Here is a 16,722-nt window from a genome sequence, read left to right as displayed (position 1 = left end):
CAGGTAGTGTAGATTCAATTTTGTTCAAGTCATGACCCCTGGAGGTAGGGCAGGACTTCATTGTAAGTTCAAATTTAAAGGGCAATAAAGCCACAGGTAGTCAAAGAAATATGCAAACATACTTAGTTAGTGTAGATTCAAGTTGTACATATCATACCCTCTCCCTTTTAAGGATTGGTTTGGACCACTATGAGGTTTAAACTTTTCAATAATAAATTGATTTCTGCTTTTTTCCAAGCCACATTGCTCAGGTGAGCGATGTGGCCCTTGGGCCTCTTGTTTAATTGCCTTTCTGATTGACTTGGACAAGTGTTGATCGAGTGTCAATGTAGTAAACTTGTTTATTTTGTAGCAGACCGTCCTTGTAGAGCTGGAGGGAATCTTCAGCTCGATTAGCCGAGCTGTCCAGGTCAGTGGTTACCTCCCTTACTTCAAGGCCATCTTTGCAAGGGATTTTGGCCATCCCCTCTCTAGCCCAAATGAACTCATCCCCAATGGTTTGGGACATTGGTAGATTTGTCAACACACCCCAGGACTACACTGATGGTTAGCAGTGCCTCTTCAAGTAAGTGGCCATGTTTTGAGCAAATTTTATTTTTACTAACCATTTTAATTATTTGTTGTAACATTTTCAGCAAATGAGTACACCGTCTGTGTCGCCGGCTGGAGGGGTGTCTCACCCACCCCCGAGTACAGGGCATTATTGTACATGCCATCTCACTGTACGGGGATGGCATGTAAGGAGTCACTTCCCCTTAAGGTGTTGACCTCCACCAGCTGGCGACACCTGTTACTCATGTCAGCCTCATTTATATTTTCAATCGTGGGCATAATGTATTTGACATTTTTGTAATCTGAGTAATGTGTTAGGCATAAAACAATTTTTGACATCATTATATCTATAGGATTTTGACTGAGGCTAATTTGTAGACCGTAATCCAGAGTGGCAGCTTTCCTACCCAGGGAATTCGTCTCAACCTCCTCGTATAACTTGTACCCCTGGGAAACAAACAGACATTTTGTGCAGTGGAGGCCCATTCTACTTGTGAGACCACGCCTTTCCTCAGATGCTAAGTCCCACGTGAGGGGTCCATCACAGCCAGGTGTCTGTAGCTGGTGTAGTGAGACAACTTCATTCCACATCTCCGCTGCTTTCCCCAAGTGTAGAAGTCTGTGGGAATTTTGGTTAGCCAGCCTAGGTAAGGTCACAATGGTTTATTTGCATGAAACGGTCAACAGGTAGAAGAGCATGAGAGTAGTCATTAGAGTTATTTTGACCTACCGATAGACATACAGAACTTAAATTCCATCATTTTAATTGTTTCAACTTAACATTATGATTTGTTTGTAAATGTTAAAGTGTAGTTCATGTACATTTTACTCATGTATTTCATACATGATTTTGATGAAAAAGAGGCTAATTTGCGCGCGTAACGCTTGGACCCGTATCTTTCATGTAATATACATTTATATTTTAAGCCTTAAATAATCAGGTATTTGACATTTTTTAGGGAATTCAACAGCAAAGAAGGAGGGGGAGTGTTAAGTTTGACATAAATTTTATAATCCCATCATTACCTATAGGATTTTGACTGAGGCTGCTTTGTAGCCTTTTCAGAGTGGCATCTTTGCTGAAATAGCCTAGGGAATTTCTCAACCTCCTTCGTTAACTTGTACCCAAAACAAACAGGCATTTTGTGCAGTGGAGGCCCATTCTACTTGTGAGACCACGCCTTTCCTCAGATGCTAAGTCCCACGTGAGGGGTCCATCACAGCCAGGTGTCTGTAGCTGGTGTAGTGAGACAACTTCATTCCACATCTCCGCTGCTTTCCCCAAGTGTAGAAGTCTGTGGGAATTTTGGTTAGCCAGCCTAGGTAAGGTCACAATGGTTTATTTGCATGAAACGGTCAACAGGTAGAAGAGCATGAGAGTAGTCATTAGAGTTATTTCCCTTAGACCTACCGACTAGACATACAGAACTTAAATTCAGCATAATGTAATTTTAATTGTTTCAACTTAACACTTATGATTTGTTTGTAAATGTTAAAGTGTAGTTCAGCTGCATGTATCACATTTTACTTTGCATGTATTTACATGTAGCTACATGTAATTGTGTATAACATGTAGTCCCCCATTAGAAACTTAATTTTTTTTTACATTTTTAACTTGATATCTGATATATAAATGCTTAATCTGTAAGAATATTTGAAAAATATTGCATTGTTATCATTATTTTATACAAAATTTATTGACTGAATCCTTTTCATTTAAGCACTGTGGTGGAGTTTCATCTCTCAGCTTGGTGGCACATTCCCTGCACAAGCATTTTCTCTTTTTCCGCCGCTGACGGACTGTCTGAAACCATCTTATTCATCTCCTTGGACAGTCTGCTATATGGTGCGGGTAATTTTTCCTCCTCTTTACTTTTCACCCCCTTATTATGTGGCACATTTTGGGGCTAATGTAACCATGATTATGACCCTTTCTGAATTTTGGCATTGCTTTAAATTCTCTTTGTTTAGTCTTATAATTCCAAAAACTTGACAAATAGTAATTAATGCTGTTTAAGGCTACAGTGACTGAAGTCTACTGTGTTATCAAAATGGGGAGGGGGGTGTCTTTTGTCTAAATTAATTGTAAACAAAGATGATATAGGGGGCACCTGCTATTTCTCTTAATATTAAAGCTTCATTAGATGGGGAGAAGAATCTTTTTGTATATCAGAGTCAATAATGATTAACTTTTAATAATCAACAAAGAGTTTGTGAATTTGTGACCTTTTGAAATCTTTGTGTATTGCCTATTTTGCTAGGCTTTCATGCAATTTTCAAATTCTGGGTAGAATCCAGAAAAAAATGACTCAATTTGACTTAATATCACTTTATTAATATCATAAAACACAAACATTTCATTAAACAAATATTTTTTTTATTACAGTCATAAATATATCCAAATATCATCACCGGTCAGAAAGTCATTCACTCTGTTGAACTGTGGTGGAAGCAGTGAGGTGTCACCTTTTGAGATGGACACAGTATCCAATACACTGAAGTCACAGGACTCAAATTTCATATATGTTCAAAGGTAGGTGTATAGTCTTTGAAATTACCCCAATTGACTAATTCTGGGACAGGTAAGTATGTAAGTATAGGAATGAGAGCACCAAATCCCCGGATGCACACATGGTTTTGTTTGTTTTGGAACATTAAACAGAATACTGAATGGGTAGGTATCAGGTATTTAATTGTTTTCATTTTAAAGTAAAATAAATGACGTTTGAAATAAATGATGGGATGAGGGAATATTACAGAAAGTATAGAATTACCAGGGAAGATTTTAGGAGTGGAGGTTGTTTTTTTATAATGTAGCGTGTTATTTACTGCGGATCTCTATAAGTTGAAAATAACTGCAATTTTTACCTATAGGTGTCATAACAGTATTAGGCCTTAGTTCATGTCAAATCATGGCCGACGGATAATAATTCCTGAGTTTTTCCCTTGATTTCAGGACTTTAGCAGAGAGGTAGGTGCCCATATTTTTTCTGAGATGTAAAACAGTATATTCTTTTCCAGAAAAAATAGTAGAAAAAAATTAATGAGACCAGTAAATATTTTTTCTAAATTTTATTTCAGGATTGAGTGATGAGGCCAAACACATGGCTTTCAAGCACCTAATTGACTTCGATGTAAACAAACTTGAACGCCTTGCTGGATGGGTATGTATTTTTTTGTACCGAAATGTTAAGTAACAGTAGTACTACAAGATGTGAAAGTGAAACATCTGAGAAGTTTGTTTTGAATGAGTGAGGCCAAACTAAAGGTGAGTAATTTTGGTAAGAATATATAGCAGAAATTAATACTGTTGTGCAACCTGCAGCGAGGGCATTCGGAAGGTAAGTGTTTATATTTACATGAAACTTACATGTTATTTATAATTATATGGGGAGTCTGGGTCCTATAAGGGATTTTTTATCTTCATCATGGATGCTGACTGCAGGCGGGAGAAATTAGAGATTTTGCTTGAGAAAGTTGATAGGGGGAGGGTGAATGGGTTGGGGTGTAATTTTTTTGATAGGAATTTACATACGGGAGGGTAAAAATCACATTTCCAGACAACACGAAAAAAGTTCTACTAGCACACAGATTCATGTACATGCTTCATACAAACACATTACATATTCCACATGATGAACACCTCTCACACATATGTCAGAATAGTTTATGCATCAATCCACTACACCTAAGTTTAGAGGATGCGGCAGTCAATAACAAAAGACAGTTATGTAAGAAATTAGTCCCCAAGGTCTGTTTGAGGCACGCGGGCCATCCCGATTGTCTGTTTGAGAACTGAAGGTAAGTCATTTTTAGCTCACCTGAGCCGAAGGTTCAAGTGAGCTTTTTGATCACATTTTGTCCGGCGTCCGTCTGTCTGTCCGTCTGTCTGTCTTTCTGTCTGTCTGTATACTTTTCACATTTTCGACTTCTTCTCAAGAACCACTGGGCCAATTTCAACAAAACTTGCCACAAAGTATCCTTGGATGAAGGGGATTCAAGTTTGTTCAAATGAAGGGCCACGCCCTTATTCAAGGGGAGATAATTGGGAATTAATGAAAATTTAGTTATATTTTAAAAATTTCTTCTCAAGAACCTCTGTGCCAGGAAACATGAAACTTTTATTCTCAGGTAGTGTAGATTCAAGTTTGTTCAAATCATGACCCCCGGGGGTAGGGCGGGGCCAAAATGGCCGACAAAAGTTTTACATAGAAATATATAGGAAAAATCTTTAAAAATCTTCTTCTCAAAAATGACAAAGCCATAATTCATCATATTTATATGGGAGCATGCTCATGTAATGTAGATTCAAGTTTGTTCAAATCATGACCCCCGGGGGTAGGGCGGGGCCAAAATGGCCGACAAAAGTTTTACATAGAAATATATAGGAAAATTCATTAAAAATCTTCTTCTCAAGAATGACAAAGCCATAATTCATCATATTTATAGGGAAACATGCTCAGGTAGTGTAGATTCAAGTTTGTTCAAATCACGACCCCCAGGGGTAGGGCGGGGCCAAAATGGCCGACCAAAGTTTTACATAGAAATATAGGAAAATTCTTTAAAAATTTTCTTCTCAATAATGACAAAGCCGTTATTCATCATATTTATATGGGAGCATGCTCATGTAGTGTAGATTCAAGTTTGTTCAAATCATGACCCCCAGGGGTAGGGTGTGGCCAAAATAACCGACCAACTTTTTACATAGAAATAAATAGGAAAATTCTTTAAAAATCTTCTCCTCAAGAATGACAAAGCCATAATTCATCATATTTAAATGGAAACATGCTCAGGTAGTGTAGATTCAAGTTTGTTCAAATCATGACCCCCGGGGGTAGGGCTGGGCCAAAATGGCCGACCAAAATTTACATAGAAATATATAGGAAAATTCTTTGAAAATCTTCTCCTCAAGAATTCAAGTTTGTTCAAATCATGTCCCCCAGGGGTAGGGCGGGGCCACAATGGCCGACCAAAGTTTTACATAGAAATATACAGGAAAATTCTTTAAAAATCTTCTTCTCAAGAATGACAAAGCCATAATTCATCATATTTAAATGGAAACCTGCTCATGTCTAGTGTAGATTCAAGTTTGTTCAAATCATGATCCCCGGGGGTAGGGCAGGGCCAAAATGGCCGACCAAAATTTACATAGAAATATATAGGAAAATTCTTTGAAAATCTTCTCCTCAAGAATTCAAGTTTGCTCAAATCATGTCCCCCAGGGGTAGGGCGGGGCCACAATGGCCGACCAAAGTTTTACATAGAAATATATAGGAAAAATCTTTAAAATTTTCTTCTCAAGAATGACAAAGCCATAATTCATCATATTTATATGGGAATCATGTAGTGTAGATTCAAGTTTGTTCAAATCATGATCCCCGGGGGTAGGGCGGGGCCAAAATGGCCAACCAAAGTTTAACATAGAAATATATAGGAAAATTCTTTAAAAATCTTCTTCTCAATCATTTTCTAAAAAATAGCAAATCCATGATTGGTCATGGGACTACTTTTGGATTTAAAGAATGACTGCACTTAAGCTATGAGAGTTGGAACCCGGTGTTTTGCGCAAAAGAAAATTCCAAAATTCATTCAATTTATGTTTTATAGGTATTAAACAATATCTTAAGAACAGGTTTTGGTATATTACATAACATGAAAGTATTAAACAATGACGAGCGACAACAGCTTTTGAGACGGGAATCTAGTAGTTTTGTCCCATTTCTATTGTTATTCATATGCATACCAGTTTTCAACGACTTTGTTTACATCGAGCCGCAACTTGGCCATTTTTCTTATTTGCACAGAATGTGTATTTTAACTTAAACTTATACATATCCAAAGGACAATGTTGGTCAAGTTGCGGCTCATATCTAATTTTTAAAAAAATATCCCCAAACTAGGATCGAGATAACTGCTAAATTAACCTGTCACCGTGCATCAACGATTGATATGATAATCACCTGAATCACGTGACATTCTGCTGTTCGATACGCTTATGCTTTCATTGAACATTTCATTGTGTGTAAGTCTCTGTTGTGATAGTATCTATTGTACTTCAAACTATGGGATATTTTTGTGCAAATTTTAATAGGGTTTGAAGATAATATGTCTCTTATTTAACTTTATGCTTTACATTAGGGGTGTTTGGAAAGAAATCTGGTATTGACAGTGTCAATAGTAAGTACGTGTATCTATAGGCTTATGTCGCCTCTGTGTTATGGTCTGTAGAGCGAGACATCTACCCCATCCCTTATCATCAGAATCATTTCATACATGTGCACCATAAAATCAACAAGATCTCTTTTTTCTCCATTTAAATTCGTATTGCGAAAAAAATCATATGTGCTAATGTTTACATTCCACAACTATGTGGTTTAAATGACTCCGCCTATTTGCGGATACCTTAGATTCGAAAGTGGTGTGTGGGCTTTTACATGTTCTTTTCAATTACATTTTCTGTAATTATAGAAATATGTATGACAAAAAATTCTAGAGATAAATATCACAAGCATGTGCTTGCACATTTATCATCGATAAATTTATTGATATATTGTAATGTTAAGCTTACAATGGGTAGACAAAAAGGTTTCAACTCTCATAGCTTAAGTGCAGTCATTCTTTTACAATAAAAAGCCATTTTATTCTAGTCCTACCCTTGGTGCTCAGGTGATCGATGTGGCCCATGGGCCTCTTGTTTACTTTTGCTGTAAGAATGTTCAGGGGGGATCACTCAGCCTCTTCACATATCCGACATTTGTATCAGTCCCTCTTTGAAAGTACATGTTAAAATTTTCTCTCACATGCTCTAGTCTCTTTTTACGGTATGTCAATGACTTTTTTCGTAATTTGTCAGATTGATATTTCTTTTGTTTTTTGCAGTTGACGGGTCACACGGGTGTTGACGGGAGTGGAGTTCCAAGGGCAGCACACTTCATGGTAGTGGAATTTCCAGGTCCATGATTCATCCTGTGTATAGCGGAGTAGATCTGGGGTTCAAAGTTCACGGAACATGTAACATTCTTTGGATTGGACTTCAAATAACCTCTGTGGAGTGCCTCGGATTTCTGGGTGTTGGTCCCATACCTGGTAGAGGAAAGTGTATTCCTGTTAAAGCGGAAGTTCACTAGCTGACGTAGGGTGGCCTGGTCTTCTTCTGTGGGTTGCAGTTTCCTTGCATGGGATGGGAGAAACTCTTTTGGCCAACATTTTTCAGGTAGGCCTCTACATACTAGTGAGTGGCTGGCACAGATCCTTCCACATTTGCCGGAGTAGCAATTGACGATAGCATCTGTTGCATGGCTCAGTACATTGACCAGCTTCTCTGTGTCACCTGGGTATTTTTTCAGTGCCTGTTGGTACTCTGCCGTACATCTCTTCATTAGGTCGACGGAGAACTTTCTCTTGGTGGCTTGTTTGTCTGCAGCGGTTCTACCCGGAAACATTATTGGACTAAACTTTGCAGCATCAATTGCTTTTTTCTGTGACTGGGCAAGGTGACGAGTATCTCGTAAGGCCTCCACGGTCTGTCCATGCTCTTTCATTGCCTTCTGCACTCCACGGTAGGCCGCACTGTCTCCATCAGTGGTGATCTGGCCAATGTAAGTAGGCTCTGGGTCACTTAGGAACTCACGGCAGATTTCCTCTGTGGCCAAGTCCTCCCTACCAATGGGCTGGTCCATCATTAAGGTGGCTGTACACTTCCGGGATGATCCGGACACTTGGTTCCTTGGCTTCGCTTATGACAGAGTTTGTTTTTTGTGACCACTCCAATAGTTTTTTTGCTCGGTGTAACATTTTCTGAAATGGTATATGTACTCTGTGTTGCAGGTTGAAATGGATTCCTGTCTCTGGACCAGTAGAGGGGATTGTTATAGCGTCCGTCACCTTCCACAGGAATAGGAGTTTGACCTGGAAATCCGTAGCTCTCCAGTACATCTTTGAGGTGAGTCCTTTGCCTTTGTAGATCTTCTCTGACCATGTTTACAATCTTGAGTCCTACCTTGTTAGCCTTGTACTGCAAACCACTGTAGGATGGTGCTGGGCAGTTGAGGGCCAGGAACACTTCCTGTAGTGTATTTCCCATAATAGGGTTGTCCATCAGGGCTGTCCATAGGGTAATGTTTGGTTTAGCTGCATTAGGTCCTCTCAGGTTAGTTTCTATCTCCTCATAGAGTTTCGTGCTCTCGGTGCGGAATTTACAGTACACGCACCTCAAGGTCTCCTCCCAGCATACCCCTTTCTGTTTTTCGGCCTGGTAGTCAAACTGTAGGTTGGTAGGGCAGTTTGGGCTAACTTCATTATGAAGATGGAATGCTTTGTTAAACATGTCGCATGTCTTCCCTGCATGTAAAGTCTGTAGGTGTTGTAATCTGGGCTAGGAGTAGAATTTGCATGAAGCATGTTGCATGTGGCCTTCGGTCGGAGTAGCATGATAGGCTGTTCATGGTTTAGTTGGTCAGCATTGTCTCTCAGAATGCACTCTCCAGTCTTGCTGATTTTAGCAGATACATGCCTCCTCACATACTTAGGCTTTGGGCTTCGTTTCTTCCAATTACTGAGGGGGGATCCCGTTTTACGGCCATCTTGGACTTTGAAAAGACCTCTTTTACTCTGACTTTTTCCTTTCATTTTTCAGTCTGACTGCTCTAATATTGTTTTGCTTGCTCTCTGTCTTTACTCAATAAACTAATGATGAAGTTTTAAGGCAAGTGAGTGCCAACTTCTTAGGAAGTAGCCAAGACTAATTCTTATTGCTTCAGCCTCTAATGGCAGGCAGAGCTGGCAGCACCATAGCCAATTGGGCTGTCATGGCTGATTAATGTAGCAGATCCTAAAGTGCTTGCAGTGTAATGACAGACAAGGTAATTCTCCATGGAAACAACATTGTTTCGATTGTAAGTAATAACACTTGTTTTTGTTTTAATGAGTTTATTTAATAAAAATCAACATATTAAAGCAATTTTTTTCACACAAATTGTCCAAAAATGAAAAACACAAATCACAAAATTATATAATACTCACTCATACACAAGTTCAACATTTCAACATTTCAGTGTAAAAATTTCATTTTCATTGATTAAGGAAAAATAATTAAAAATCTTAATTTACAAGTACATACAGTATGAAATCTTTCAGTTACACACATTTATCAGGTAAACATGCATAGACATTTTTCATTTGGCTTACACTGCTTTATTAGCATGAAATAAAAAAATTAGTTACACCATCACATACACAAATCTATAAACTTATTATTCATGTAATATATATTTTTAAAAAAAAAAATTAATTTTTATTGCAGGTGTCATAACAGTATTAGGCCTTAGGTTCATGTCAAATCATGGCCGACGATTAATGTTAATAATTTTTGGATTTGTTGTTAATAGATTTTAACACTTGATTTCAGGACTTTTCAGAGAGGTAGGTGCCCAAATTTTTTCTGAGATGTAAAACAGTATATTCTTTTCCAGAAAAAATAGTAGAAAAAAATTAATGAGACCAGTAAATATTTTTTCTAAATTTTATTTCAGGATTGAGTGATGAGGCCAAACACATGGCTTTCAAGCACCTAATTGACTTCGATGTAAACAAACTTGAACGCCTTGCTGGATGGGTATGTATTTTTTTGTACCGAAATGTTAAGGACGAATGCTACAACGTCATAATGGCGGCTTTTCCGTGTCTTGTTGTTCTGACAAACTTGTCAATTAAACTTGACATTTTTCATAGAACGGGAAAGAAATGGGAATGGACAGTTTAAAGGAGAAACGAGAAAGCCCTCCCCACATGAAGATGTAGGACACGACCACTCATATTCCAGTTTACCGACATCATCATCTACTTCAGGTATTGTAAAGTATATTTAAATTCGCTATTTAAGCCATATGAACATCACACTGTGACATTCACATATATATTTCACGTGGGGATTATGTAATGAAATTAATATTAAAATTTTAAGATGATTGTGAGATGTGCATAGATGAAAACATAGATGAAAACCCAGATGAAAACATAGATGAGAATGATTCGGAGTCAGATAAATGTGACGAAGAAGACCCCTGTACATACAGTACACACCATTCAGTACAAGGGAGACATATTGTTGAACTTGATGTTTTGGCAGAAGGACTGGAGAAAGGGTTTGTACATTTATCATTTACTCTTCTTTTTCTTCTTCCATAAACGTGCCCGGTTCTAAAGTTGGGCATTATTGCACATAGGGCTGTGTATTGAGCCAAAGTAATACATGTAAAGCAAATATAAAAAGTCAACACATAATTATTATTATTAAAGGTGTTCAAGCTGTTGACAACCATTACAATTGACATCATACATTGGAGAAAGTAGATATGGCCTAGGTAAGGATAATTTTTTCATTGAATTTTAATATCATGTCTGCATGTTATTTATAGTATGTAACTGTTGACTTATACTGGTTTTTTTTGTGTGTGTACACTTTTGCTCTGATTAAGTATTTTGTAATTCTTTTTCTTTATACTTGAATTTCAGGTAGTCTTCTTCACTTAAGATGTAGTTGTAAGAAAATTAACTATGTTCCCACAGGAAAACGACATTCAAAAAACATTTGGGATGTAAACTCAAAATTAGGTGCAGGTCAGTTGATTTATATTAATTTTATTTATTTTTTTATTATTTGAAATTAGAGTGATTGAAGCTTCTTTTAAGTTTTTGAAACACAACATTTCACTACAATCTGATTAATAATGCATGTATATATAGTACATTTGTATAACATTTAAATATATTGATAAATTTCAGCAATGATATTCTGTGGTATTGGTGAAAGTGTAGTCAATAATTTATTGGCTGCATTGAACCTCCCGAACATATCCCCCACCACCCTAAAAAGGAGGGAACGAGAGGCAGGTTCTGCATTTGAAGCAGTTGCTACTGAGACGTGTAGTGATGCAATTGCAGCTGAAAGTAGAAGGTAAGAAAAATTTATATCAATGTTTTGGTACAAAAGTAAGAATATATATTTAATAGCATCATTTATGTTTATAACATGGAATGTATACTTTGTAATGCATTAAATTATATATAGATACATGTTTCATTTGAGAGAAAGTTATGTTTGTTCATTTGCAGTTGTCAAAGTGAAGAAGACCAGGCGGTTTCCTTTGATGCTGGCTGGCAGACCAGAGGAAGTGGAAGGAACTATGCTAGTTTATCTGGTGTGTATTTAAAATAATTTTTTTGTAGCAACTTTTACCACTATTTTTATATCATGCATGTTTAACTGAATAACTGCATGTAAATGTAGTTATACATAGTGTTCTTTTATTTCAGGTCATGGTAGTATGATAGGAGTGAATACCGGAAAAGTCTTAAGTTATGCCCTACGTTGTAAAAAATGTCGTTTTTGTGACAGGGCGGTGGATAAGGAAAATCCTAAAGAGCATGACTGTAGAAAAAATTGGGAGAAATCCTCCAAGGCAATGGAGTCTGACATGGCAGTAGAAATGCTTCATGAATTGAAATCAAAGGGATTTCATGTTAAAAAACTTATCATGGATAATGATACTACTACGATTTCAAGGTTATAATTTTATGCTCTAAAAATTGTACATTTCATACTTAAATTAGAATTACTGTAATAATGGGTCATTACTTGCTAATTAATTGAAATAATTTTGCTATGTATTTGTAGGGCTCGAGCATCTTTTGATGAGTCTTTAGAAAAATTCTCAGATTTTAACCATACCAAGAAAAATGTAACAAACAAGCTATATTCACTTAGAAAGGAAAAAAAGATATAATAACCTTGGACCAAAAGCAATAAACCATCTGACTAAGTGCTTTGCATATGCTGTCAAGGGGAGTGAAGATGCAGCTAGCATGAAGAAAATCTTGGAGGCCATTCCTTGCCATGTTTTTGGTGATCATTCAAAATGTTCTGAGTTGTGTGGGTAAGTATTCTAGGTTAATTTCTAAACAATGATGCAATAGTAATAAGAATAATAATAATGTTAATTAAGTAAATTATTTCAGTAAAGTGATTTTCATCTTGCAGATATTTGAAAAATCCATCCTCATATAAACCAACAAGTTTGCCATATGGTAAATATATGACAGGAGAAGATCTGCTATCTGACTTAAAGACCATATTTGAAGAATATGCTGCAAATTCTGAAAAGCTTGTTAAAGTGGGTAGCACTCAGACCAATGAAAGCTTTAACCATACCGTAGCCTCAAAGAACCCAAAGTCCAACTTTTACAGTGCTTCTGAGTCTACATCATTCAGAGTGGCAGCGGCGGTGGCTCAAAAAAACATAGGTCTTCAAACACTAACAAAGGTTTGTATCATATATATTAAAACTTTACATGTCCAACTGATTTTGATGTCTAAATTATATGATTATCTTACAAATATATAATATCAAAAGCATTTTTAGGTCACCTGAGTAACTCAGGTGACCTATTGCTATCCGTTTTTGTCTGTCGTCGTGCGTCGTGCGTCGTGTGTCGTGTGTTAACATTTGAACATTTTCAGCTTCTTCTCTGAAACCACTGAACCAATTTCAACCAAATTTGGTATACAGCATCTATGGATGGAGGGGAACAAAAATTGTGAATTTCATGGTCCCCGCCCCCCTGGGGCCTGAGGGGTGGGGCCAAAACCACTAAAATTATTGCTATCTTTAAAAATCTTCTTCTTTACTCCTGGACATCAAGCAGGCAAACTGTTGGCATGAATGTAATGAGCATTGAGTCCTCTACCAAATTTGTGAAATTCATGGCCCCAGGGTCAGGGGTTCTAGTGCTAGGGCGGGGCTCAATAGATTATATAGTGAAAATGCATTATTTCTTTGAAAATCTTCTTCTCTGCTCCTAGGTATTAAATAAACTAACTAAGCACATAGTTATGATGAGCAAGAGTGCCTCTTCCAGATTTGTGAATTTTATGGCCCCAGGGTTAGGGTTTCTGGTGTTAGGGCGGGGCTCTATAGATTATATAGTAAAAATTAGTGTTGTTACGATAGTCGCCGACTATCGAAAAATCGTCGTTTAAAGGCCCAGATCGGCGACAATCGATTGTAAATATTATCATCGATAGATCGCTATATTTTTCAAGCCGTATTTTTAAGCCGATCAGGTTTAACTTTTATATTCACCAAAGGGACGTCACTCTAATTGGCGGTAAACAAAATGGCAAATGTGCATGGTGAAGAGGTTGACGCCGAATTATATCCATATCCTGTTGCAACACGATCTAAAGTTTGGAGTTTTTTGGCTTTCGGAAAAAGGGCGATGGGCCTCCATGCAAAAAAAATTATCAATGGACTCAGTTATTTGTAAATTGTGTAAAAAGTCGTATGCCAATAAAGATAAGTTGAAGTTCGCGGTCACATGTCATGGAATTCTATTCGTGCTGAATGAATAAATGTAACCTTCTTTAATAGTTCAAATTATCGATTATATTATCGATTGTGTTCTTCCGATTCAATTTGATAATCGATAGTAAAATTTGTCCGATTTTACAACACTAGTAAAAATGCATTATTTCTTTGAAAATCTTCTTCTCTGCTCCTGGGTATTAAATAAACTAACTAAGCACATAGTTATGATGAGCAAGAGTGCCTCTTCCAGATTTGTGAATTTTATGGCCCCAGGGTTAGGGTTTCTGGTGTTAGGGTGGGGCTCTATAGATTATATAGTAAAAATGCATTATTTCTTTGAAAATCTTCTTCTCTGCTTCTTGGTATTAAATAAACTAACTAAGCACATAGTTATGGTGAGCAAGAGTATCTCTTCCAGATTTGTGAATTTTATGGCCCCAGGGTCAGGGGTTCTGGTGTTAGGGTGGGACTCTATAGATTATATAGTAAAAATGCATTATTTCTTTGAAAATCTTCTTCTCTGCTCCTGGATATTACCGGTAAATAAACTAACTAAGCAAAAAGTTATGATGAGCAAGAGTGCCTCTTCCAGATTTGTGAATTTTATGGCCCCAGGGTTAGGGTTTCTGGTGTTAGGGCGGGGCTCTATAGATTATATAGTAAAAATGCATTATTTCTTTGAAAATCTTCTTCTCTGCTTCTTGGTATTAAATAAACTAACTAAGCACATAGTTATGGTGAGCAAGAGTATCTCTTCCAGATTTGTGAATTTGCTAGATTCTAATTTTAATAAGTGATCCTTGTTTGAAATTGCAGTCAACTCGAGATAATGGTTTAATCAGGTTTTATTTTAGAGCATTATTATGATGTCATATGACTGTGTTGATCATGTGACGTAGATTTATGATATTCCTACTTGTTGCACAAAAATCGCTTCGGCACAAGTGCAAAACAAATATTATGCAAAGTTTGTTACATAGATCAATTCATATTGATCTCTGGGGACATAGAAAGTGCTGGAGGCAGGTTTAATTTTTACTTGTTAAGAAAATATTTTACAAGAAATTCAACTTACCAGCGTAAGAAGGGGTATTTTCACTCTTTATCGCAATTTATACAAAAGCGGAAAAATTACACACAATCCTCCAGCAAAATTCAGTTAGAGGACATACTTCTCTTGAAGATTTACACAGAAAATCTTCATTTTGTCCTTGTTTATCACTTGTGCCAGTCCAATATAAACACGATTCATAAATTCTAAGTCTGTCTACGGACGTATAAGGGGAGCGTTTCACACATGATTTTTCGCTATTGTTTGAATATGTGCATATCAGACAAACGATTGGAATAGAGGTATTAAATTTGAAATGTTCAACATCATATCAGCACACTCGGGCTTAAAAAACAATCCTAACACTTGAATTAATACAAGCTAGTCCACAAAATAAATCTAAATGTTATGAAAAAATTATGACACTTTCCCCGTCATGTCAGCTCAAGTATGCAGTGACTTGACGTCATATTCTATTATGACGTCATATCTAGGTAGTTTAGAGAAGTTACTACAATTTGAACAGTTTGATATTTTATGGACAGCCTTATCCTAGCTGTGAATTTCACTAGAAGCAACACTCGCAAAATAAAATTCCTCGCTTTTATTTTTAATGACTTTGAAATCCATGAAAATTCTCTTGATCAACCATCTACTGCAAATTATTTAAGGAATGAAGCTAATTTTAACTTATGTTATCCGATATAACAAAACTTGGGGCAGTTTACGCTTTATAAACCGCGAAGCGGTTTATAAAAAAGCGTAAACTGCCCCAAGTTTTGTTATATCGGATAACATAAGTTGAAATTAGCTTCATTCCTTGTAATTTAATTCTTGTGTAGGTAATGAGTCAATATTTCCTCCGGAAAAAGACTTCAAGTTGAGCATTATTTTAAAAGTAACGTCAAGCGGAGTAATACGTTTTTGACGTAACTCATTGTGACGTAGGCAAGTTATGTTATCCAAAATATTATATATTCCTCTGAATGATTCAGCCAATGAAACTGCTTGATAAAAGTGAAATTAAATTATTAGATTTATAATGTAAAAGAGCCATCTCGCAATAATAAGAACTGTCTCAGAAAAAATATAAGGAATCTACAGTACCAACAAATATCTGGTTGGGACTTCTATAACACTTAAGAAATAAGGTATCATCTTTAAACATCTATCAGGATATAAATACGGGTTTAAACATCTATCGGGATATAAATACAGGTTGGTCACGAGATTAATGATCAATTTAATCTTGTACCAACCTGTATTTATAGCCCGATAGATGTTTTAAAATGATACCTTATTAGGGTAAACTGGGGTAATTTCGACCACTTATGCTGACATATGGCTTTCAATCCACAAAACTTTTCCGTTTTCAGATGTACAAATTCAAAAAATAACCGGAGTAAAGAAGATTGATTTTTTCTTCAAATTTAATCCTTTACGAACTAAAAATATGTTAAAAAATAATAAATTGGTTCAAAAATTAGTAACCATGATGCCTGGGTTAATTTCGACCAGCCTCAGGGTAATTTCGACCACAACAAACATCAACAGGAAAGATAACTCTTACAATGAAATTAACTCTACCTATCGCAATGTATTCAAAATTTATGTTCTTGGAAAATAAACTGTATGCTATAGGAAATATAAGTGTCTGTCAAAAAAGATTTTAAAAAATCAATTACATGTATTAACAGTATTATACTTACATGTATGTTTTTTTAATTTAGTAAAGAAATGAGTTGGGTTACCATA

At 36.5% G+C, this 16,722-nt stretch overlaps 2 long non-coding RNA genes across 2 annotated transcripts; both read left to right on the top strand.

Moving 5' to 3' along the window:
* The first annotated feature begins 3,456 nt into the window (after positions 1-3,456).
* On the top strand, positions 3,457-3,836 carry LOC134272025 (uncharacterized). The gene is made up of 2 exons (XR_009993128.1): positions 3,457-3,523; positions 3,634-3,836. It is a non-coding gene; the product is annotated as an uncharacterized LOC134272025 (long non-coding RNA).
* Positions 3,837-10,860: 7,024 nt separating this feature from the next.
* LOC134271965 (uncharacterized) lies at positions 10,861-11,712 on the top strand. Its single transcript, XR_009993119.1, has 4 exons — positions 10,861-10,913; positions 11,065-11,169; positions 11,335-11,506; positions 11,665-11,712. It is a non-coding gene; the product is annotated as an uncharacterized LOC134271965 (long non-coding RNA).
* The last annotated feature ends 5,010 nt before the right edge of the window (positions 11,713-16,722 follow it).

The sequence above is a fragment of the Saccostrea cucullata genome, unplaced genomic scaffold (assembly GCF_032062105.1).
Source record: "Saccostrea cucullata isolate Sc308-1 unplaced genomic scaffold, CSIRO_AGI_Scuc_v1 ctg4063, whole genome shotgun sequence".
In the NCBI taxonomy this organism is placed as follows: Eukaryota; Metazoa; Mollusca; class Bivalvia; order Ostreida; family Ostreidae; genus Saccostrea; species Saccostrea cuccullata.
The sequence above is the reverse complement of the archived record's forward strand: the minus strand, read 5'-3'. Positions and strand labels throughout refer to the sequence as shown.